This window comes from Triturus cristatus, chromosome 2_1 (assembly GCF_964204655.1).
Source record: "Triturus cristatus chromosome 2_1, aTriCri1.1, whole genome shotgun sequence".
NCBI lineage: Eukaryota > Metazoa > Chordata > Amphibia > Caudata > Salamandridae > Triturus > Triturus cristatus.
The window spans coordinates 539,898,092-539,921,802 of record NC_140581.1 but is presented as its reverse complement, the minus strand read 5'-3'; the positions used below and the strand labels follow the sequence as shown (position 1 = coordinate 539,921,802).

The following is a 23,711-nucleotide window of genomic DNA, read 5'->3' as shown; positions in this document are numbered from 1 at the left end:
TAATGAAGATAAGGAATGTAATACTGGCAATTGCAACTATAAACTCAGGTCGGAAGGAAGCATCATGGCTCCTGTATGAGGGAGGTTGCAAATTGTATTTATCAAAGTAACCTATAAATGCTATTCATTTGACAGTGTGGATGGGTTAGCTAGGAGGTTTAGAACAAATGTTAAGACCCAAAAGGTTTTCGGAATTGTGGGTGTTTATGCAGGGCCTGCTCAAAAGCATGTTAGCCAAACATTGCAGCATCTATCTTCTCTGAGCTTGCCTTTTCTTCTGGGAACAGGTAGGAGCACAGAAAATGCATGGGTAGTGTTAGTAAATGTAGTAGAGGTGGATGCCAGCAGTTATGTTTTTGCAGGATCGCCAAGTAATTCTGTGTTAAGGAAAGAAACCTAAAGATGATTCTGGTCCGTAGGGAGTCAGTAGAGCGATAATATGTTAACCCTCTTCAAGTGCTGACCATTAAAACATCCTGCTGTGTTTTGCGCTTTTAATTTTTTCTTTATTTGTTATGCAGTCATGGTGACGTCTGCACTGAACACAGCAGGGTAGGTTTCAGAATATATAGACGTCAGGTTTTTGTCATGTGATTCAGAAACCAGAAGGATATTTTTCGTTCCTCTCCTATTTGTGAGATGATGGTGAGGTTGTATAGTTTGATCACCTTGACTTTTGAGATTTTTTCTCCATAAAACAGAGGGTGGCAAATTGAGTCAATTTTTGGGGAGGTTGGAGAGCTAGGGCAATTATCTAACTTGACCTGATCCCAATGCAAACTCTAATGAATGTTATGAGTTACTCCAAGTTCACACCACATTTATTATGCCTTTGTTAGTTTGATCTAGATATCCTAGTTAAGACTAAAACCTGATTCAATCATAAATCACTCAGCATTATAGCATTCCTATCTTCCCTGCAGTACTCCATACTTCGATGCAGTTGTGAAGGCAAATATGGTGTAAGAACAGCAGTAAAGCATTTGAGCTACAAACTGCTACCAGTGATCGGTATCCCTCATTTCAATGTATGCCCCTGAAACGTCCTCTCCTAATACCACACATTCAGATAAAATGCCATCTACTACCTTCTAGTAGTAAAACCTGCATTCACTAATAAGTATACAATTCGTTATCAATACAATATTGTCAGCTTGATTCTTTCCATGGCGGCCTGAATTAATGACGCACGGATTCCAAACGCTGCACAAGAAACGCTTTGAGGGGATGGCTACGGAGAACCACGCCTCCGAGTAGCCACAGGTGACCCTGCCTGCCCCACCCCCAGCAATGGAGAACCTCACCTTGGCGGGCTGCGAGTAGCCGTGGCAAAATCCTCCGAAAATGCCGAGCGAAAACGGACAGTGAAACCAATGCCGAGTGAAACCAAATGTCGGACGCCGTGAATGAAGCATCTTAACCACGAAGTACTGGCTTTTCAGTCTGGTCTATGGCAGGTTTTCTCTGTTAAAATGGACATCGTGATTGGAAGTCTGCCGTATCTGCGCTGCTCTCCTGGCTGCTTTTTCCCCTGACCGTCTGCCTCCGGAGCCTGCCTACTTGCTTCTTTGCCTTGGTGACGCTGTCAGAGTGGTTGTTTTTTTGGAGGCAGATTTTGGCAGATTCCGGAACTCAGCATCTCCCGGTGTCAGAGTGGAGTGTTCGTACAAGGACAAGTTGAGGAGTGCGACCTGTCGGAGCTCCCAACGGCAGTCAGAGAAATCTAGAGATTATGAGGGGGCCCATGATTTAAGGTACGGAGGAGTCAAGGGGGGATAAACGAGGAGGAGGAGGACAAAAGAAAGAAAGGAAGGAAGGAAGGAAGGAAGGAAGCAAAAAAGAGAAGAAAAAAGGAGAAGGGGGGAGAAAAGGAAAGAAAAGGAGGAAAAAATTGGTAAAAAATGTGATGGTCTGACCGGTTTGAAGTAACGGAAAGAAAATAGAAGAAGAAAGGGGGAAGAAGAGGAAGAAGAAGGGGGAAGAGAAAGGAAAAAGAAAAGGGAAGAAAAAGGAGTAAACTTTTGTGTCAAGACACTTTTTCTCAGAGAAGCAGAGAGGGAGGGAGGAAGGAAAAAAAAAAAGGGAAAAAAAGAAGCAGCAGGGGAGTTTTTTTTTTTTTTCCCGAAAGGGAGAGGGAAAGGGTAAAGAAGAACAGAGGGAAGAGAAAATCGAAGCCAATCAATAATGAAGATAAAAGAGGGGAGCTTTAGATATGGGAAAACCACTGAAACAAGGAGGCACGGCCACAAAACAAGATATGGCAGCACGGTCAAAAACTAAAACTCGCCGAGCTTTGGCAAAAGAAAATTCCCGACTAGCCACTAAAGGAATTAGAGAAATTAATATCAACCCTCCAGGGCTTGACAGCACTCTGGAAAGCTCAGAAGAAGAACAATCTTCTATTGTATCTCCGGAAACCGAGGTGATAGGGACCGATCCAGACAATATGGTTTCAGACTGTCCAAGGGCCAACTCCAGTGGGGCTAAAAAGTTCCCATTATTTTTCAAAAAAGCTATCCCCCCATCGCCCTTGATAGAGTCAATCCTAGACTTATCTAAAACTGGGCCAGTCGAATCAGTACCTCCTTCAGTAGCCCAAGTTTCCCCAAACGCAGGAAGAACTCAAATCGAAAAGGATACTGTCCATCAAGTTATCCCAGAAGCCGCAAAGGATCAAGATCATAGACAGGCAAGCTATCAAAACCATGAATCTAATACATCACCGGCAGCAGTAGATCTTCTAGACCCGGAGTCAGAGCTACAGAACGCAACCCTGCCTAACCCCCAGGGTGAAGCTATAACTGGGGGGATAACCAACGTTGCAGCTGAAAGACAGAGCTATCCTGATCAGACTGATCAGACGATCGACGCTGCTAGTACACATCAACTGGATGTCAGGGACATGCTGAATTTAATATTAGATGAAGTGCGCGAAATTAAAAGGACCCAGAAACTGAAAATTGCAGCTTTACATGTACGTTTGGGGAAGATCGAGGAGGTAATGTCCGGATTCCCTGTCAAACTTCAGGAGGCAGAAGTCCGGATTTCAGTGTTGGAGGACCAAGTCAATATGGTTATGTGTGAAGTGAAGGAAGCGACTAAAAAGAGGAAATATCTGGAAAATAGACTGGAGGACATTGAGGGCCATTCACGGAGATCTAATTTAAGAATAGTAGGGGTTCCGAAAGGCATTGAAGACTCACAGACGCTACAATGGTTTAATACATTCATTAAAAAGACCGTGCTTCCAGAATTTGAAGGGGACCTCACAATTACTAGGGCACATCGGGTCCCTGCACATCCCTTCCCGAACTCTACTATGCCGCGAACAATCCTGCTGAACTTTGCTGATTTTCGAATCAAGGAGAGAATATTGATGAAAGCTATTCAGCAGAGACAGTTTTCCATCAACGAAACTTCAAAATGTCGTATATTTGCAGACATGACTGCCTCAGCAGCGCGAAGAAGGAAGGAATTTGTTAAACTCCTCCAGCTATTTAAATCTCATGGAGCCCAAGCCTCAATAGCTCAGCAATCCAAACTAAGAGTGCTAGTTAAGGGCAAATTTTTTATTTTTTCAGATCTGGAGGAGGCTCAGGCGTTACTAAAGGAGATTTCGCAGGGCTAATAATTTGAAGAAGAGCCTTTCATCATAAAGAAAAGTAGGGAAGGGGCTGTAATGGGGGGGGTATGAAAAGAGGGTTACAAACAACGGTACAACGGCATTGTATAAATATGTAATTCTTTGTTTTTTCTTTTTATGGTTTTGAGGCTTTGTTGGGGGGCCACAGGGGTAGTAGGGTCACCAGGGTGTAGCACCATGACACCCATGATCAAAGAAGGGAAGGGTGAAATGTGGTTGGCATGGTTGGGGTATCCACATTCTAAGGGGTGGAAGGGAGGGTGGGGAGGCAGGGGGGAAATCGGAGCAAAAAAGAAAAGGAGCAGGAGTAAACGACATAGAAATTGTATCATTACTAACTTAAGGTCATCTGTAATGAGAAATCTAAATGAATTTTAGCAATTGCAAAATCTTATCAGTCAACGCCAATGGTATGTTAAATAAGCAAAAGTATGGCGCTCTTATAAAATGCTTAATTTCATCCGACCCCCAAATAGTATATTTTCAAGAGACTCACTTAAAATCAAATTCTCCCAAAATTTATTTACCCAGATTTTTCTCCCACGCTTTCTTTGCATCAGCTGGTTTGGCTCAGAGGGGAGTCGCAATTTATCTTTCTAGAAAAATACCTTGGGAAATCCTACAAGTTCAGAGAGATACACAGGGGAGATGGATTTGGGTAACGGTTAAATTGCAGGGAAAAATCTTTAATCTTGTCAATTATTACTGTCCGGTTACCGATGAGACTGAAAGCCTGACCAAAATTCATGAGTTTTTGAGGGGAGCATCAGGACAGAATATAGTAGGAGGGGATTTTAATTTCATACAAAACCTGAAGAAAGATACATCAAACAAAAATAAAAAACAACTAAAACCAAATACTTTAAGGATTGTGGAGGCCCTCAAAAAAGAATATCAACTGGTAGATCCTTGGCGACTTAGGAATCCTGAAGAAACAAAGTTTACTTGTTATTCATATCGCTTTGCAACTGCATCTCAAATCGATTTCTATCTTATATCAAGATCCCTTCAAATTTTAAAAATCGATAGTGGATGCAATGCTTTTTCTGATCATGCCAAAGTTGAACTTACGATTGTAATAGATGATGGGAAAGGGGAGCGGCCGAGGTGGCAGCTCGACCGCACTCTCCTCCAAAATCAGGACTGGGTAAAGGATTTCAGGGAATGGATATTGGAATTTTTCAAGTTAAATTTAAACACCGCTGATGTGTTTTCGGTTTGGGGTGGGTTCAAAGCTGCTGCCCGTGGCCAGATTATCGCCTATACGGCAGCCCAGGCAAAAGCAAGATTGCTTAAAATAGCCCAACTCCAGGCTGCAGTCGAAAAAGAACATATTCTTCGGGACCGGAAATGTCCCAATGAATTTGAACAGGCAAAAACCATCTTGCGGGATTTTTTCATCTTGGAAGAGATCTGTAGTTCCAAAATGTATCAGCAAAAGGCTTATGAAGAAAACCAGCTAATAGGTAAATTGTTAGCAAATGCAACAAGGAGAAAACAGGAGTCAGCATTCATTCTAAAGATACAAGACCCTCAGTCCGGTCGAGATGAAGTTGACAAGGATAGGATCTCACAGATTTTTGTTAAACATTATCACAGTATTTACTCAACAGAGTATTTAACAGGCGACGATATGATTTTAAATTATTTTTCTAACGTCGCAATTCGTAAAATTTCTGAGAGTCGGTTTTCCCAACTCGAATTAGAGATTGAAACATCAGAAATATCATCTTCTGTAAAAGAAACAGCCGGGGGAAAAGCATGTGGGCAAGATGGATTTCCCATCGAATTTTATAAACTATTCCTAAAAGAATTGCTGACTCCTATGAAACAATTATTTAATAACATCAAAGAGGGAGGTCACATACCGGCAACATTCAAAGAGGCGATAATCGTGTCATTCGTAAAGAAAGACAAAAATCCCGAAAACATTAATTCTTACCGGCCCATAAGTCTTTTAAACTCCGACTATAAAATTTTTATGAAAATCTGGGCCAAACGTCTCACTTTTGCGGCTCAAGAGGTGATTAATAGCGACCAGACTGGATTCATAGCCGGTAGATCCATGGCAGCAAACACCGAATTTCTAATACAAGCTTTAGATTATTTTAATACCAACTCGACTCCGGCATGTATTGCTATGGTAGATGCCGAAAAAGCTTTCGACTTAGTCAATTGGAGTACCCTGTTTTTTACCCTAGGGCAATTTGGATTCCCTGCCCAGATTGTTGATATGCTACGTAACATCTATCAAGGCGCCTCGGCCCAGGTTTTTATTAATATGAAAACAGCCGGCTCGATAAAAATTAATAGAGGGACCAGGCAGGGTTGTCCCCTCTCACCGTTGCTTTTCACTTTTTTTATTGAACCTTTAGTAATTAAGACCAGAAATAATGCTGCTATTCGATCTCCAGTTTTTCGAATGTCCAAAATAAAATTGTTCGCCGACGACATTATTTTATATTTGATGCCCAATAAAGAAAATATAGACAGTGTGTTAAGAGAATTTAGAGAATTTGAGCAAATTGGTGGTTATAAAATAAATTCTAATAAAACAGAAATGCTCGCATTAAATACGGACCTAAATTATCTTCCATCTGACTTAAGGACACAAGCAGCTAATAAAGATCCTATTAGGTATTTAGGAATTTACATTAACTCCCATTATCATCAGCTGTTTGAATTAAATTACATCAGGATGAAAGATAAAATCAAGAAACTTTTCGATCAATGGCTTCTATTACCACTTTCAATTGTGGGCAGGGTATCCCTAATCAAAATGTCAAAACTTCCGCTGCTCATATTTTTATTTAGTAATATCCCTATTAAAATCAAGTTCTCCTTTTTTAAAGAGATAGAAACGATGTTCAGAAGTTTCGTATGGGGGAGAACATTTTCTAGGGTTAAATTGCCAATAGTACAACTATGTACTGCACAGGGCGGTTTGGCCCTACCAGATGTGAAAATATATTATGAGGCCGCCTTTTTAGACATAGTGGCGGGACTGATGGGTTCGACACATAAGCGAGATAGCTTCTTTCTGGACAAAATGCTACAGGAAAATGGTTCCAATTTACAAGTGTTCCTAAGGACTTCCAAATATCCCAAAAAAAACGATATAAGACCCTAAGGGAATATTATTTCAGACTTCAGTGTTTTTAAAAAAAAACAGACTCCTGCGGCTTGCAATTTCTGAGTTTGAGGGAATGTTTCGATCTCGGGCTCCAATTGAACAAACATCATCTAATTAATTGGGAAAAGTGTGGGCTAAAAGAATTAAGACACTTCTCTATTTTGAATAGAATGATCTCGTGGCAGGAGGTGATGACTAGAGCAAATAGCCCGAATAGACCTACTTTTTTCGAATATTTACAAATCGTATATTTTATAAGGAAAATACTTGGCATTTTTAACTCTCCATCCGAACTAGCAGTAGCCCTATACGGGGCCAAAGTAATGGGCATAGGGAATTGGTATAGGCTGCTACATCGACAGAAACAAATGCCATTGGTCGAAAGCCACCTAAGAAAAATAGACCACATGACACAATGCAGTCTTCTCTGTAAGGACTGGGAAACGATTTGTCGCTTAGGTAACAAAGCTTTGCGAGCGGCCAACTTAAAAAGGATGGCCTTTTTATCACGATGGTTAGCTTATCTGACTCCGGAGGCACTGGGGAAAAGATACCCGGAAGTAGAAAATAAATGTTTTAGATGTCTTGCTAATGGTCAGGGTGGCTGGTACCATATTTTCTTTTCTTGCCCGAAACTAGAATTATTCTGGAACACAATTTTTGAGGATTTGGGAAGGGCAATTGGCAAGAATATACAGCCCGAGGCCGAATTGGCTTTGTTTGGCATCTCTAAAAATAGAATAATATCCAGCAGGGCTGAAGAGACCTTTGTTTTTATTTCTTGAACAGTTGCCCGATCCTTAATCCTACAGAATTGGAAGTCCATCGATGCTCCTTCTCACCTGAAGTGGTGGATTAAAATGAGAAGAACTTGTAATTTTGAAAAAGCATATGCAAGCCGGGTGGGGGCTATCAAGAAATTTGAGAAAAACTGGAAGTATTTTAGAGATCTGGAAAAAGATAAAGGAAATTGAATAATGTCTGGCTATGTTGTTAAAATTGTAGTAGCTTTTACAATCTAGTGTTTTTTGCACATTTTCAACAGAATTTAAAAATATTGTTGTGGCATTTTAAGGGTAAAGCATAGGAAAATGAATTATATCTTGTTGTAAATTGCAGTAGTCTCTGTAAATGGATGCACTAGCACTTTATTCTAAATGACCATACTTGAGATGCACTAGCACTTTCCGTTATGCAATTGCTGCCTACTATTACAGATATTATACCTTTCCCTATAGTACTTTACTGCTGTTGTTGAGTATATTATGTCCCTTCTTAAGCATGGATGAGATCTCTGATTATTACTTTTAGTAACATAAAGGAAGGAGGAAGATACATAGATGGGAAGGCTATTTAATATTTTGTAATGGATGCACTAGCACTTTTTTTCCAAATGACTATACCTGAGAAGCACTAGCACTTTCCTTTTGTAATTGTCGCACACTATCACAGATATCATATCTTTCCCTACAGTACTTTACTGTCGTTGTCTAGTATATTATGTCCCTTCTTAAACATGGTTGAGATCTTTGATTATTACTTTTAGTAACATAAAGGAAGGAGGAAGATACATAGATGGGAAGGCTATTTAACAATTGTGTTTTTGTAATTGTAACACCCTGTCAATATAAATTGTATTCTGTATATGGATGCTATGCCGTTGCTCTGCTCTGCTCAATAAAAAAAAAAAAAAAAAAAAAAGTATACAATGTTAAAAATAAACTTACAATCTCTGATTGCATCATTTTCCTTGGCAACTTGGGGTGAGTTTAATTTGCCTGGGTGTGAAATTTCGCCAGTGCGGAGTTTGCAGAGTTTTCCCCTCTCCGCTTAGTGGACGGAGCTCTGAAAAACACAGAGCAGAGTTTCTTTCTTGCTCATGCTCACCAACATTGCGTTGGTGAGCATGAGCAAGGAAAATGTTACTCCAGACAGCGTCAAGGTGAGATTTCTCAACACAGGCGGTGGCCGCTATCGCTCGCGATGAGAAACCTTTGGCATTGATGAAGCTGCCGCTTGAGCAGAGCATCTACTCAAGTGGCAGCAAGAAGCAGCGTCCTCTTGTGCTGCACTTGGTGCCGTTCATGCTGATTTTCCAGCACAGGACAAATACCCGATGCTAAATATCAGTGCGAACGCCACAACCTTAAGCACTCTGCCACTTGCAAAACTCCACTTATCACTACAAAGTTTAATGGTCTCCGTGATATTCACCCAGGTCTACAGTTTAACAATACAATGATTAATTTGGTTATATTGTGCCCTATCAAAGTGAACTTCTGCAACATTGCCATAACTCACCCACATTTAAATCGCTATAGAAGAAATAAATCCTCATTTAGAGTTTGGAGGACAGGATATTCAGGCACAAACATAATAGAGTACCTTGTCTACCAAGCTCAGGGCCTGATTCACAAAGGTAAACTTCCACTTCTGTGTAAGTTTATGTTTGTTTTGAAAATTCACAAAACTGCATTTTATTAGTTAGTTGACCAGTGTGGAGACTCCACAGTCAGGCGGAGAAATCCATGCATGAAGCAAAACACATGCCTATCTTTTTATGTGTGGAGTTGAGTCTCCACATACATAAACTTTCTGTTAAAATACAGTTTTGTGAATTCCAGAACAAATGTAAACTTACGCAAAAGTGTACGTTTACCTTTGTGAACCATGCCCAGAGAATCCAAAAGCACTATTCAGAGTCACATGCATCTCCTGGGTTTTGTCAGCAATGGCCCTGTTGTCTCTGCCACTGGAAACCTTACATTGATGGCCTAATTGACTTGAAGCCAGGTACTCGACCTTCCTGCCAGAGCTGCCGGATTTGAAGCTGGGGAACCAGGTTCAAGCCTCTGCATTGGCTTAGCATCCTGTGATTCTGGACAAATCACTTAATCTCCCAGTGCTGACCAAAAATGAATGTGTACTCGTGTAACGTAACTGGTGGTCATGTAAAGCACTCCAATACCTTTCGGTCAAGTTCTTTTAAGGTGTATGTCCTGATGTACTTTTTCTCTGTTCAGGATCCCCATTAAAAGCTTGGCAGTCTAGTACAAAAGAAAAAGGAAAATGACCCCACACCCTCAAAGAAAATATCTAGAGTGTTAGAGTCATTATTATGTTGTTTTTTTTTAAAAAAAAAAGAAAAACTATCATATCAAGAGTTTGGTTTTGAAGAACAAAATAATTTGGCAAGCAGGTGCTTTTAAGATCACTCTCATTCAGCAAACATTTTCTGTATTTAGCGGATCTACTGTTATGGTTGCTGTGAGATCTTCACCAGGAAAGCAGATAATATGGTGGAGTGTATGTCTGCCAGGTCAGTGGGATACACGTCTGCGCTACCATGGTGGAATGGGGTACATCCCCCAAAACTATAAATAACCCCCTTAATCATTTCCAAGGATGATTTATTGACTACCGAAGTCCTAATGTCCATGGATTGGCTGACCATCTACAGACCCTAATCAAGTTATCCTACACATATTGAAAAACATTCCGTCAATCAAGAAAGGAGCTGTTATGTTTTCTGACACTGAAGTATTGCAACTTTTTGGCAAGTAGGACATTTAATAATCTGCCTAATATGTGTGCCAATCAACTTTTGACTATTCTCACAATTAATTACAATGCATGCTTAAAGAAATCTTTTTCGGAAATGTTCTCCTCAAAAGTACAAAAAGAAGACCTCGAGACAAACACCCCCTGCACGTCGTGTTTCCATTTGGTTAAAGCTCTCTTTAAGGAACAAAAATTCCTTAGATGGCTGGAGCAAAAGTAGTGACAATCTCCCTCTACTCCCGGTCTTACTTAACTCTACGCAGCAAGAAGTAGCAATAAAAACACATTTGGATGGTGCCTAATAGATCAGGATGTCAGCCTAACTCCACACCTGCACCCTCTTTACCCCAAGTGGGGAATGAAGATGATATTTTCGAGATGGTAGTGGAGACAGAGATACAAAAGATTTTGGGGCAGATTTGCAAGGAACTAACGCATCTGCATAGATGCGTCAGTTTTCTTGCGCCAGTGCAAAATGTCCTAGCGCCACCAAGGATACGCTGTATTCACAATACAGTGCTCCATGGTGCAGGGATTAACAGATGCGACAGAAATACTCCGTATCTGTTGGCACAAAAGTGACACATTGCTAGAGCTGCTCATGAAAGTGACGCAACTCCAGCAATGTTCCACAACAGATAGGTGAGTCCCATACAAAAAGCCATGCATCATTCCTTATGCCTGGTCTGAGCAGGCATAGGGAGTTTGACGCAGTGAAGGCGTAGAGTGACGCAGTGAAATGTTGTAAATTTCACTGTGTCAGTTCTACATGGCTTTCTGCATGGGAACGCCTGGCCTGCATACATTATACCTGGCGGAGGTATAATGTGACACAGAGCTTTACAACGTGGCGCATCTCCCTAGATTTGTCACATGAATTGGCTGCAGTGTTTGCGCCGCCATTGCGTCAAAAACGTGATGCAATTGTGGCACAAGGAGGCGAAAGGGGTTTGTCAATATGCCCCTTTAAATCATACAAAGTGGGAGCCTTAATAATTTCACAAGTGATCGCCAAATGGCCTTGACAGCTTTGAGGGAGGATATTTCTATCAACATCAAACCCACTGCTAAGGGGGCGGGTGGCTTTGTTTGACACCTCTGAAGCACGGGTTTGGAAATTATTAATGGTTCAGGAACATTATCGAAGAGTTAAACAAAGACATCGAGGCAAAATAAAAGGGGAAGCGTTGATACTTTTGGATGAAGTGAAAGAAAATGCCTGGATCTATGATTAGGTGGACATATTCTTGAAAGAACAAGACCCTATGAATCCAGCAATATATGAATTACCTAAGAGCCATAAAAATGTGAATGACCCACCACGTAGGCCAATCGTGTCTTGTCTTAGATTTTTGTTGTAGCTCTCAGTAAGTATGTAGACTGATTTCGATACATTTAGTGGACCTACCAAAATCCTATATAACCATTCAGCACATATGATCCCCCAGGTTGAGGGTTTAGAATTTGATATATATAATGAGGAACAACCAGGAAGTTTCATGTGAAGTGTGATTTTTAAAGAAAATAGTATTTATTTATTTATTTGAGGATGACATCTTTTTACAGCTGAACGTGACAAGCATGGGAGCTACATGTGCTCCGAGTTAGGCATGCCTCTATATAGAGGAATTTGAAAGGAAGCAGGTATATCACGAGGTAGCTCCTTTTTTTGAAAATGTAAAATATTGGTCTGGTTTTAAGATTATATTTTTTATATGGAGAGGCTGAGTGAAACAACTAGCTGAATATATAACGTGCCTCCACTTTGGGGATAGTAATTTGAGATTTACTGCTGCTTAAAGTAACAATAAGTTTGCTTTTTAAAGGATATTTCAATTAAAGAAGTTTAAGGTGACCTTGAAGTTGAGTTTTTTTAGAAAATCCACAAACAAGAACACTCTGTTGCACTTCTCTATCAACCGAAGAGTCAGAAGGAGAATATTCCCAATGAACAGTTTCTCTGTCTTTAAAGAAACTGTACCATTATAGATGATTACTTTAAGCACTCAGTGATTATCTAGCAGGAAAGAGATTATCATAAAACATTGATAAAGCACTCTTTTCAAAATGCTAGTTATTATAATAGAGAGCATGTTTGGGAATAGGAAGAACATCGAAAGAATAGTTTTTGTAAGTAAGTTATTCAGAAGTTAGCAATAGGGTGAAAAGTTTTACGAAACAGATTTGGAATATTTTAAATAGTGGTCAATCAGATAAAATACAGAGACCCCTTATTGCTTTTCGTAGAAACAGGAACCTTAGAAACAAATTGTTTCATACCTATAGAGAACAGAAACCACAGGCTCATGTAAATGTAAATAAGAAAATGGCAGTTGCTAAAAATAGAAGTCAGGGGTGTAGAGTGTGCCATCAATGCATCAGCAATACTAAGGTTTCCTGTCATGGAAAGACTCATGATGCATCTTTTTTTTACTAACTTTGGTATTTTTAATTATTTGTCCATGCAGCAAAGGGTATGTTGGTGGAACAGGTCGGGAGCTATATATAAACAAGCATTGGAAATGCAATAGGTCTCGCATTTGTTGGAGCTGGAGCTATTGGTATTGTAAATGGCAATGTTTTGTACTTTGAAAAAGGTCTTGTGTTTGTTGGAGCTATTCACATTGTAAATGGCAATGTTTTTTATTTATCCTTAGGGTTTTATATAGCACGAACTTAACAGCCTCAGTTGTGAATTTCGATCCATTAAAGTTTTGTGAGCCCTGAAATTTGCACAAGTAAAGTGCTAACAGTATAAATATGGGCACTGTTTAACCTCTTCTGTGCCCATGACGAGATAGTCTCGTCATGGAGCACGGTTGCGCTGTGCCCATGACGAGACTATCTCGTCATGAACCCTGCCCGCTAATGTAACGCCCGGCACAGGAGGGGGAAAGGGCGGGGCACTGAAGGGGTTAATAAACTAAGCCACTGCAATACAAGAGCAAAGGTGACCGAGTGACTGCTTCTGGGTTGACGGAGTTGCTTACACTCACTGGCCGTTAAAGCTAGCTAGCCCGCTACTATGAGTTTATCAAACTTAATGCTATGTTTTCTTATGTTATGTTATGTTATGTTATGCTATGCAATGCTATGTTTTGTTATGCTAGGTTTTGTTTTGTAAAGGCTATGCTATGTTTTGTTATGCTATGCTATGTTTTGTTTTGTTATGCTATGCTATGTTTTGTTGTGTTTTGCTATGCTATGTTTTGTTTTGTTATGCTATGTTTTGTTATGTTATGCTATGCTTTGTTTTGTTGTGTTTTGTTATGCTATGCTATGCTTTGTTATGCTATGTTTGTTTTGTTATGCTATGCTATATTTTGTTTAGTTATGCTATACTATGTTTTGTTATGCTATGCTTTGTTTTGTTATGCTATGCTATGTTTTGTGTTTCGTCATGTTATGCTACGTTTTGTTATGCTATGCTATGTTTTGCTATGCTATGCTTTGTTTTGTTATGCTATGCTATGTTTTGTTATGCTATGCTATGTTTGTTGTGTTTTGTTATGCTATGCTATGTTTTGTTATGATCTGCTATGTTTTGTTATGTTTTGCTATGCTATGTTTTGTTATGTTATGCTATGATGTTTTGTTTTGTTGTGTTTTGTTATGCTATGCTTTGTTATGCTATGCTATGCTTTGTTGTGTTTTGTTATGCTATGCTATGTTTTGTTATGCTATGCTATGTTGTGTTTTGTTATGCTATGCTATGTTTTCTTATGCTATGCTGTTTTGTTGTGTTTTGCTATGCTGTGCTTTGTTTTGTTATGCTATGTTTTGTTGTGTTTTGTTATGCTATGCTATGTTTTGTTTTGTTATGCTATGCTTTGTTGTGTTTTGGTATGCTATGTTTTGTTATGCTATGCTATGTTTTGTTTTGCTATGTTTTGTGTATTCTTATGCTATGCTATGTTTTATTTTGTTATGCTATGCTATGTTATGCTTTGTTTTGCTATGCTATGCTTTGTTTTGTTAGGCTATGTTTTGTTATGCTATGTGTTGAGTTTTGTTATGCTATCTTTTGTTATGCTATGCTATGTTTTGTTATGCTCTGCTATGTTTTGTTTTGTTATGCTATGCTTTGTTATGCTATGCTATGTTTTGTTTTGATATTTTTTGTTGCTATGCTATTTTTTGTTGTGTTTTGTTATGCTATACTATGTTTTGTTATGCTATGCTATGTTTTGTTGTGTTTTGCTATGCTATGCTTTGTTTTGTTATGCTATGCTATGTTTTGTGATGCTATGCTATGTTCTGTTGTGTTTTGTTATGCTATGCTTTATTTTGTTATGCTATACTATGTTATGTTATGCTATACTATATTATGTTATACTATGTTATGTTTTGTTATGCTATGTTATGATTTGTTATGTTATGTTAGGCTAGGCTATGTTTTGGTATGTTTTGTTATGTTTTGTTATGTTTTGTTAAGTTATGGTATGCTATGCAATGGTATGCAACCGCTAGGCTATGTTTTATTATGTTATGTAATGGTATGTTTTGTTATGTTAGGCAATGTTCTGTTATGTTATGCTAATATTTTATGTTAGGCTAGGCTATGTTTTGTTATGTTATGCTATGTTATGGTGTATTAAACTACTGTGGATTTTAACACATCCAAAAGCTGATGAATGGAGCGGGCTTACACGTCTTTGGGCTTGTGCGTGCTCCCCTCCCTCCCCCACCACAGTACTTTGCATTTTGCCCTGTGTTTGTAGGTGTGTTTTCATGTGGAATTAAGGTGCCTGGTGACGGGGCACTATCCGGCGCAGCAGTGGGATTAGTGTCTTAATACTGAAAAGTAGCTGTGAATTGTGGAAACCCCAAATTTTTGTGCGTGAAGTAAATAGCTTGCAGGAAGCACTCCAATACATTCGGGGACACAAATGAGGGCGCAGGAGGTGGCTGAAGAAGTGGGGTGGGTTAATCAGCAGAGAGCGGGAGGAGGAGGTGGTGGTTTAAAAGCAGGAGGAGTTGTTAAAAACAATGGCGGGGGCTGGGAGGGTGAGTTAACACAACCAATGCATGTCAAAGGCAACGCTGGCTGACGGCAAGTTGAGTATCCTCTTGAGTGCTGCGGTGGGTACCTTTGAGAAATTTCACGCAGCAATAGACCTTCCATGCCTTCGAAAGTCTAATATTGCCAGCACGCTATGACCAATATTTGGTGATGTTGTTTATTTTGGCATGGCATGCAAAACAAGACTGGCCCGACAGTGCGCGGCGTGCGCGCATGTCGGGGGGAGCGCATTCCAGGCGATTTGTTTATGGTCTGCAACCCCGATAAGAGTACTAACCATGGAGTGGGCTGGTAAAAGATAGCAAGTACTTGGCAAAGCGTTGTCAACCAATCTCAAAGTGGAAGCTTTATTGCAGGCCTGAGTGACAAGTAGACATGATTAATGGGTGGAGTAGTGTTTGCAGGCGTGGTGAGCGTCATGCATGTGGGACGGGAATGGACATTATACACATGGAAAATGTATTAAAAGAAAGCTGACCGACCCTTTCATTTTAGGATGGTTCTCATTCGTGCCTCCTCCTTCGACCTAAGGAAGCGGGTTCGAGTCTCTGCGTTGGCTCAACATCCTATGATCCTGGGCAAATCACTTAATGCCTGTGTGTGTAATAGAAAAAAAAACTCAAACTGAAAGTGTCTTTGTAATGTAAATGGTGCTTTCATAAAGCACTCCGATACCTTCGGGGATTCGAGTGATAGTGCGGGAAGTGGCTGAAGTGGGGGGGGGAGGGATTTATCAACAGCGATCAGGAAGGAGGACATGGTGGGTTAAAACAAGGGGGGGAATGATTTGTTAAAAACAGCGTTGTCAGATGCTTGGTTAATACGCTGGGAAGGAAAGAAGATGGCATGCAAAACAAGACAAGCCCGGCGGAGCGTGGCGCGCGCTTGGGGACGGGGGAGCGGACCCTTTGAAGTGCTCCCAAAAAGCAGATTGCATGGCGGCACAATGCGCGTGATTGTGCGCGTGCTAGCATTGCAATCCGCTTTTTGGGAGCACTTTTAAAACCCATAATAGTCTCGCTTTGCGATCGCTTACGCGATAGCAAGTCGAGACCTAAAAATGGAACCCCTTGTTACTTTCAGGTCTAAGAGGAGGGGAAAATAAAAAAAAATATGGAATAACATGTTATCTGACCTATTTCACTTCAACATTGGCAAGTGCTCAAAACAACATTTCCCCATAAATACAATCTTAGCACAACAGTTTGTTTTTCTTTTTTGTGATTTTTTTTAATCAAAACATATATATTGCTTCTTCTTTTTTAAATATATGGGTGCCGATCACGATCCTGTAAAAAAATTCCCCGTACGACTCGTATCCGGTCTTTTTACCGTACGAATCGTACAAGTGCCGTACAAACTGCCAACTACGATTCGCATGGGAAAAACTCTATACGAGTCGCATCGGGAAAATTTCCCCACACGTCCTCGGGTCGGAAAATGTGTCCGACACCTCCCCGGACGATTTACTGTACAAACGTGAAAAGTGAAGTCCGACCGCGCAATTACGATCCATCCCGTGCGTCCGATGTCACAACCGTATGGAAAAAACACCGTCCGCACCGAACTCCCATTGCAACCATGGAGACATGTGCCCACATACGCGCCGTACCCCCCCCAGCCCCTGTGAGTACGTGTCGACCCTCCCCGTGTATGTACGGTCGTGTACGTGTCGACCCCCCGTGTATGTACGGTTGTGTATGTGTCGACCCCCCGTGTATGTACGCCCGTGTACGTGTTGACCCCCCCCGTTTATGTACGGTCGTGTACGTGTCAAACCCCCCCGTGTATGTACACCCGTGTACGTTCGAGTCGTACCCCCACCCGTGTATGTACGGTGGGGCAAAAACGGCACAGATGCGTGACGCATCTGTGCCGCAAAAGTGGCGCATTGCTGGAGTTGCGTCGCAAGCACGACGCAGCTCCAGCAATGCTCTGGGGGGCCCTATCTGCAAAATGCTGCGTCAATCCTTACGCCTGCTTCAAGCAGGCGCAGGGTTTTGACGCAGCATGGGCTCAAAAGTAAAATCTTGTAGATTTAACTCAGCCACTTTTAGGAGGCGTTCCTGCGCCGGAACGCCCCCACCTGCCCTGGAACGCCTACATGTGGTGCAGGGCTTTACAACGTGACGCATCTCCACAGGATTTGCGCCGCTGCTGCGTCACAAAAGTGACGCAACAGCGGCGTAATGAGGCGCAAGTCAAACATAAATCTGCCCCGTAGTTTGCAGCCCCATTCACCTCCTCTCTACCCTCTGTTGTCCAAGTCCATGCACCAACCCATCCCTCCTGCTCTGCATGGTCCGATGTGCTGCCACTGCCTTCGATTTACCTCGAAGTCTCTACCCACTCCTCCTGCCCTCTGTTCCCCAATTCTATGAAGCATCATTGTCCTCATGCTTAGCCTCTGTGCTTAGCTTACTGTCCTTACTGTCCAACCCCTCCCACGTGCCCTTTGTGGTAGCCTGCTGCCCCTGACCCCTCCCACCTTCCCTCCGTTGTCTCTGTGCATGGCATTATAGTCTTACTGTTGTCCTCAATGGTGTGTTGCACTTCCAGTGACCATCCCAACTGCCCTCCATGGTCAGTTTGCTGCTAGTGCTCTGCCCACTTACCCCCTGCCCCCTTGCTCCCTGCCCTCTGTTTTCCATTGTGCAGACCCCAATCCCCTCTCTATTTCCTTGTTTGGTCCGCTGTTGCTCCCCTGCCCTTTGTGGTCTATTTTGCTGCATCTGTCTCTCCTGTCTGTCCGATGTGGTCAGCTTGCTGCCATTGACTCTTTCTCCTCTGCTCTATGTTGTCCATGTACATGGCCCTGTTCCCCCTCCCTATTGCTTTCCATAGTCCATTTTGCTGCACTGCTGTCCCACTTGCCCTTTGTGATGTATTGTGCTGCTGCAACCCCTCATGCCTGCCCTTTAAGGTCAGTTTGGTGTCCTGCCAGTTCTTGTGCTTGGTTTTTACTAATCTTAACAGTGTCAAAACTATCCATAAATAGCTAAAAAAACAATATAATACATGAACTCAATTCACTGGTATGTATATAACTTTACATTTTTATAAAGATGGTATACTAGCAATGAAGATGTATATGGGAGTTTGATTAAAAATAGTATCACAATGATGTGAAAAAAATGTCAGATGAACTGTATCTGGCAGAGGGTATGTGTTTAAGATGTTAGTACTGTTGAAAATTACCATGAGGGATGCCTTAAACAATGACAATATTTAAAATGTCTAAGAATTATGTGCAGAATAGATTCATCTGTATTATTAGCGTTCTGGGATTTGTGGTAGTTTTAGTCACATATGAATGAAACATAGGAAGATGTGCTGTGCCTGTATATAAATTATGAAGTAGTAATACGTGTTAGGTATGTATGAGGAAGTGTTTGCCATTGTGGTTTTTAACTTTTATGATTGGTTTGCCTATGTTTAGATGGTGAGATATGGCTTTTCTGGTTGTAGATAGTTGTGTGCAATGAGAATGTTGAGTGTACTTAAAGATCCAGAGAACTCTATATTTTTGGGAAGATGGGCTGAAGGTGTATATCTTTTATGAATTCACATATATGTTTATATGGCGATCTATGTTCTTTAGGGCTGTTGAACATTTCATGTATATAGTGATGGTGGTGCATTTCTTTCAACATGCTCTGTGCAAATGTGGGGAGGGGTAATAGTGAAGAATGTTTTTTGAGAGTTTATGTGCTAGCTTAACTTGGCATGTAATTTTTCTTTGAGAAATTCTGAATCTATGTTTTAAAGACACACAAAATATTTGCTAAATGATGTAGGTATGCCATTAGGTAAATATGTTGTGCTTTCAAAAGGTGAGAATTGTTGTTTTCAGTTTTAGAAACTTATTGATACATGTGGTCACTGAGTAAAAGTGCAATGTATACTCTCAGAGAGCCATGTATGCAATTATAGTTCAAGTGGGATATCGAGACTTTTTCAATCACTTACGTACTACACATACACTCTTCCAATCACACAGGCACTAATTATGTACTGATTGAACTACTCAGGCAACACCCATGCATTCATCCAATCACCCAGACAGTAGCTATATAGTTATGTGAATACAAAGGCACTAACTATGCAGATATGGAACCACTGATGTAGTTCCTTTATACTCTGACAATTATGCAGGCACTACCTATTTTCTGAGGGAATTAGGTGGCACTATCTATGTGCTCATCCAATCATCCAGGCAGTATTGTTGTATTCAACCAGGAACACATGTATTTACAAGTTTTAATGAGGAATATGTATTATTTTGGAACCATCTGGTGAATTATATATGTAACCTGTCACACACTGTTTGCCTGTACTCTGAAGAATTAGTGAGCTATTTACTGTGATACACATTATTGTGTAGATTTGTATAGGGAGTGTTTCCCAAAATTTAAATCTGACACATCTAAGTAAAATAGTAATGTAACACTTAGGTGCCGATCACGATCCAGTAAAAACCGGGTACGAACCGTCGGACGGAACATATTCTCCGTCCGACGCGTTCCCGGTCGAAAAAATATACAAACATGGAATTACGATTCGCACGGAAATACCATACGTACGCGGGTGTGGGTACGGGTCGTACTTACACTGTTGGGGTGGGGGTATGTTCCATACGTACGCGGGTGAGGGTACGTTCCGTACATACACTGTTGGGGTGGGGGGTACGCTCCATACGTACGCGGGTGAGGGTATGGGTCGTACTTGCACTGTTGGGGTTGGGGGTACGCTCCATACGTACGCGGGTGAGGGTACGGTCGTACTTACACTGTTGGGGTTGGGGGTACGCTCCATACGTACACGGGTGTTGGTACGGATCATACTTACACTGTTGGGGTGGGGGGTATGCTCCATACGAATGTGATCCGGGAAAGCGCCGACGTGACGTCGGGATGCACGCAGCCTGCCATTCACGAACCAGGAATTACGATTCGCACCGACGTCATCCCGCACAGTGAATATTTTCCGGCAGCCAAAAACTGCCGGGAAATCAGGACGACGCGAACAAGGAGTATCTGCACGCGACGGACAGACATGGACCCGAACCTACGTGTCATCCCGGCCCTCATAGCAGTCGACCTCCTCTACAGGTTACGACGCAGACGCTGCAGAAGGTCAGAACAACAAAGGGAGGGGGGAAAGGGGGGGGCAGGACCAGGGGCAGGCAACAAAACCCCCACCAAAGTCACACAGCACACATGCCCTGGACATACCTGACCCCCAGGCCCTGGTCACTACGAGGGGGTGGGGGCGTGTCCAGCAAAGCCAGCGTCCGCCACAACGGAAGTGCTTGACGACGCGAACCGGCAACACAACAATACAGGTACGTCCCGTACCCACGCCTTAAGAGCGTGGGTACGAGTCGTACCACGCCCACGCCTACGTAATCCCAACAATGGCGGGACGGCTGTACCCACGTGGCAAAGGCCTGGGTACGGCCCGCACAAGCATCACATAGCGTGGGGACGGATATGTACGGACCGTAACCCCACCCCCGTATGCATGGAGCGTACCCCCAACCCCAACAGTGTAAGTACGACCCGTACCCACACCCGCGTACGTATGGAGCGTACCCCCAACCCAAACAGTGTACGTATGACCCGTACCCTCACCCGCGTACGTATGGAGCGTACCCCCACCCCAACAGTGTAAGTACGACCCGTACCCACACCCGCGTACGTATGGAGCGTACCCCCAACCCCAACAGTGTAAGTACGACCCATACCCTCACCTGCGTACGTATGGAGCGTACCCCCACCCCAACAGTGTAAGTACGACCCGTACCCTCACCCGCGTACGTATGGAGCGTACCCCCCACCCCAACAGTGTATGTACGGACCGTACCCCCACCCCAACCGTGAAAGTATGACCCGTACCCTCACCCGCGTACGTATGGAGTGTACCCCCACCCCAACAGTGTAAGTACGACCCGTACCCTCACCCGCGTATGTATGGAGCGTACCCCCACCCCAACAGTGTAAGTACAACCCGTACCCACACCCGCGTACGTATGGAGCGTACCCCCAACCCCAACAGTGTAAGTACGACCCGTACCCTCACCCGCGTACGTATGGAGTGTACCCCCCACCCCAACAGTGCAAGTACAACCCGTACCCTCACCCGCGTACGTATGGAGCGTACCCCCCACCCCAACAGTGTAAGTACGACCCGTACACTCACCCGCATACGTATGGAGCGTACCCCCCACCCCAACAGTGTAAGTACGACCCGTACCCTCACCCGCGTACGTATGGATCGTACCCCCACCCCAACCGTGTATGTACGGACCCAACCCACACCTCGTATGCATGGAGCGAACCCACACCCGTGTATGTTGTAAGCGTACATATCCTGAAATAGGCGGGGTGTGTGCAGAGTCCTCCCAGCAGTGCCCAGAGACAGGAGGGGTGGGTGTAGAGTCCTCCCAGCAGTGCCCAGAGACAGGAGGGGTGGGTGTAGAGTCCTCCCAGCAGTGCCCAGAGACAGGAGGGGTGTGTGCAGAGTCCTCCCAGCAGTGCCCAGAGACAGGAGGGGTGGGTGTAGAGTCCTCCCAGCAGTGCCCAGAGACAGGAGGGGTGGGTGTAGAGTCCTCCCAGCAGTGCCCAGACACAGGAGGGGTGGGTGCCTATCACTCCCAGCAGTGCCCAGACACAGGAGGAGTGGGTGCCTATCACTCCCAGCAGTGCCCAGACACAAGAATGGTGTGTGTAGAGTCCTCCCAGCAGTGCCCAGAGACAGGAGGGGTGGGTGTAGAGTCCTCCTAGCAGTGCCCAGTCACAAGAGTGGTGTGTGCAGAGTCCTCCCAGCAGTGCCCAGAGACAGGAGGGGTGGGTGTAGAGTCCTCCCAGCAGTGTCCAGAGACAGGAGGGGTGTGTGCAGAGTCCTCCCAGCAGTGCCCAGAGACAGGAGGGGTGTGTGCAGAGTCCTCCCAGCAGTGCCCAGAGACAGGAGGGGTGGGTGTAGAGTCCTCCCAGCAGTGCCCAGACACAGGAGGGGTGGGTGCCTATCGCTCCCAGCAGTGCCCAGACACAGGAGGGGTGGGTGCCTATCACTCCCAGCAGTGCCCAGAGACAGGAGGGGTGTGTGCAGAGTCCTCCCAGCAGTGCCCAGAGACAGGAGGGGTGGGTGTAGAGTCCTCCCAGCAGTGCCCAGAGACAGGAGGGGTGGGTGTAGAGTCCTCCCAGCAGTGCCCAGAGACAGGAGGGGTGTGTGCAGAGTCCTCCCAGCAGTGCCCAGACACAGGAGGGGTGGGTGCCTATCACTCCCAGCAGTGCCCAGACACAGGAGGGGTGGGTGCCTATCACTCCCAGCAGTGCCCAGAGACAGGAGGGGTGTGTGCAGAGTCCTCCCAGCAGTGCCCAGAGACAGGAGGGGTGTGTGCAGAGTCCTCCCAACAGTGCCCAGAGACAGGAGGGGTGGGTGTAGAGTCCTCCCAGCAGTGCCCAGACACAGGAGGGGTGGGTGACTATCACTCCCAGCAGTGCCCAGACACAGGAGGGGTGGGTGCCTCTCACTCCCAGCAGTGCCCAGAAACAGGAGGGGTGGGTGCCTATCACTCCCAGCAGTGCCAGACACAGGAGGGGTGGGTGCCTATCACTCCCAGCAGTGCCCAGAGACAGGAGGGGTGTGTGCACAGTCCTCCCAGCAGTGCCCAGAGACAGGAGGGGTGGGTGTAGAGTCCTCCCAGCAGTGCCCAGACACAGGAGAGGTGGGTGCCTATCACTCCCAGCAGTGCCAGACACAGGAGGGGTGGGTGCCTATCACTCCCAGCAGTGCCCAGAGACAGGAGGGGTGTGTGCAGAGTCCTCCCAGCAGTGCCCAGAGACAGAAGGGGTGGGTGTAGAGTCCTCCCAGCAGTGCCCAGAGACAGGAGGGGTGGGTGTAGAGTCCTCCCAGCAGTGCCCAGAGACAGGAGGGGTGTGTGCAGAGTCCTCCCAGCAGTGCCCAGAGACAGGAGGGGTGGGTGTAGAGTCCTCCCAGCAGTGCCCAGACACAGGAGGGGTGGGTGCCTATAACTCCCAGCAGTGCCCAGACACAGGAGGGGTGGGTGCCTATCACTCCCAGCAGTGCCCAGACACAAGAGTGGTGTGTGCAGAGTCCTCCCAGCAGTACCCAGAGACAGGAGGGGTGGGTGTAGAGTCCTCCCAGCAGTGCCCAGAGACAGGAGGGGTGGGTGTAGAGTCCTCCCAGCAGTGCCCAGAGACAGGAGGGGTGTGTGCAGAGTCCTCCCAACAGTGCCCAGAGACAGGAGGGGTGGGTGTAGAGTCCTCCCAGCAGTGCCCAGACACAGGAGGGGTGGGTGACTATCACTCCCAGCAGTGCCCAGACAC

The 23,711-nt window shown here is 44.1% G+C and overlaps 1 long non-coding RNA gene across 1 annotated transcript in view; it reads left to right on the top strand.

The window, feature by feature from the left end:
- The first annotated feature begins 1,259 nt into the window (after nt 1-1,259).
- Nucleotides 1,260-23,711, top strand: part of LOC146865605 (uncharacterized) — a 51,082-nt gene continuing 28,630 nt past the window's right edge. The window contains exon 1 of the long non-coding RNA XR_014976658.1: nt 1,260-1,754. This is a non-coding gene — a long non-coding RNA (uncharacterized LOC146865605). The remainder of the gene's footprint in view (nt 1,755-23,711) is intronic.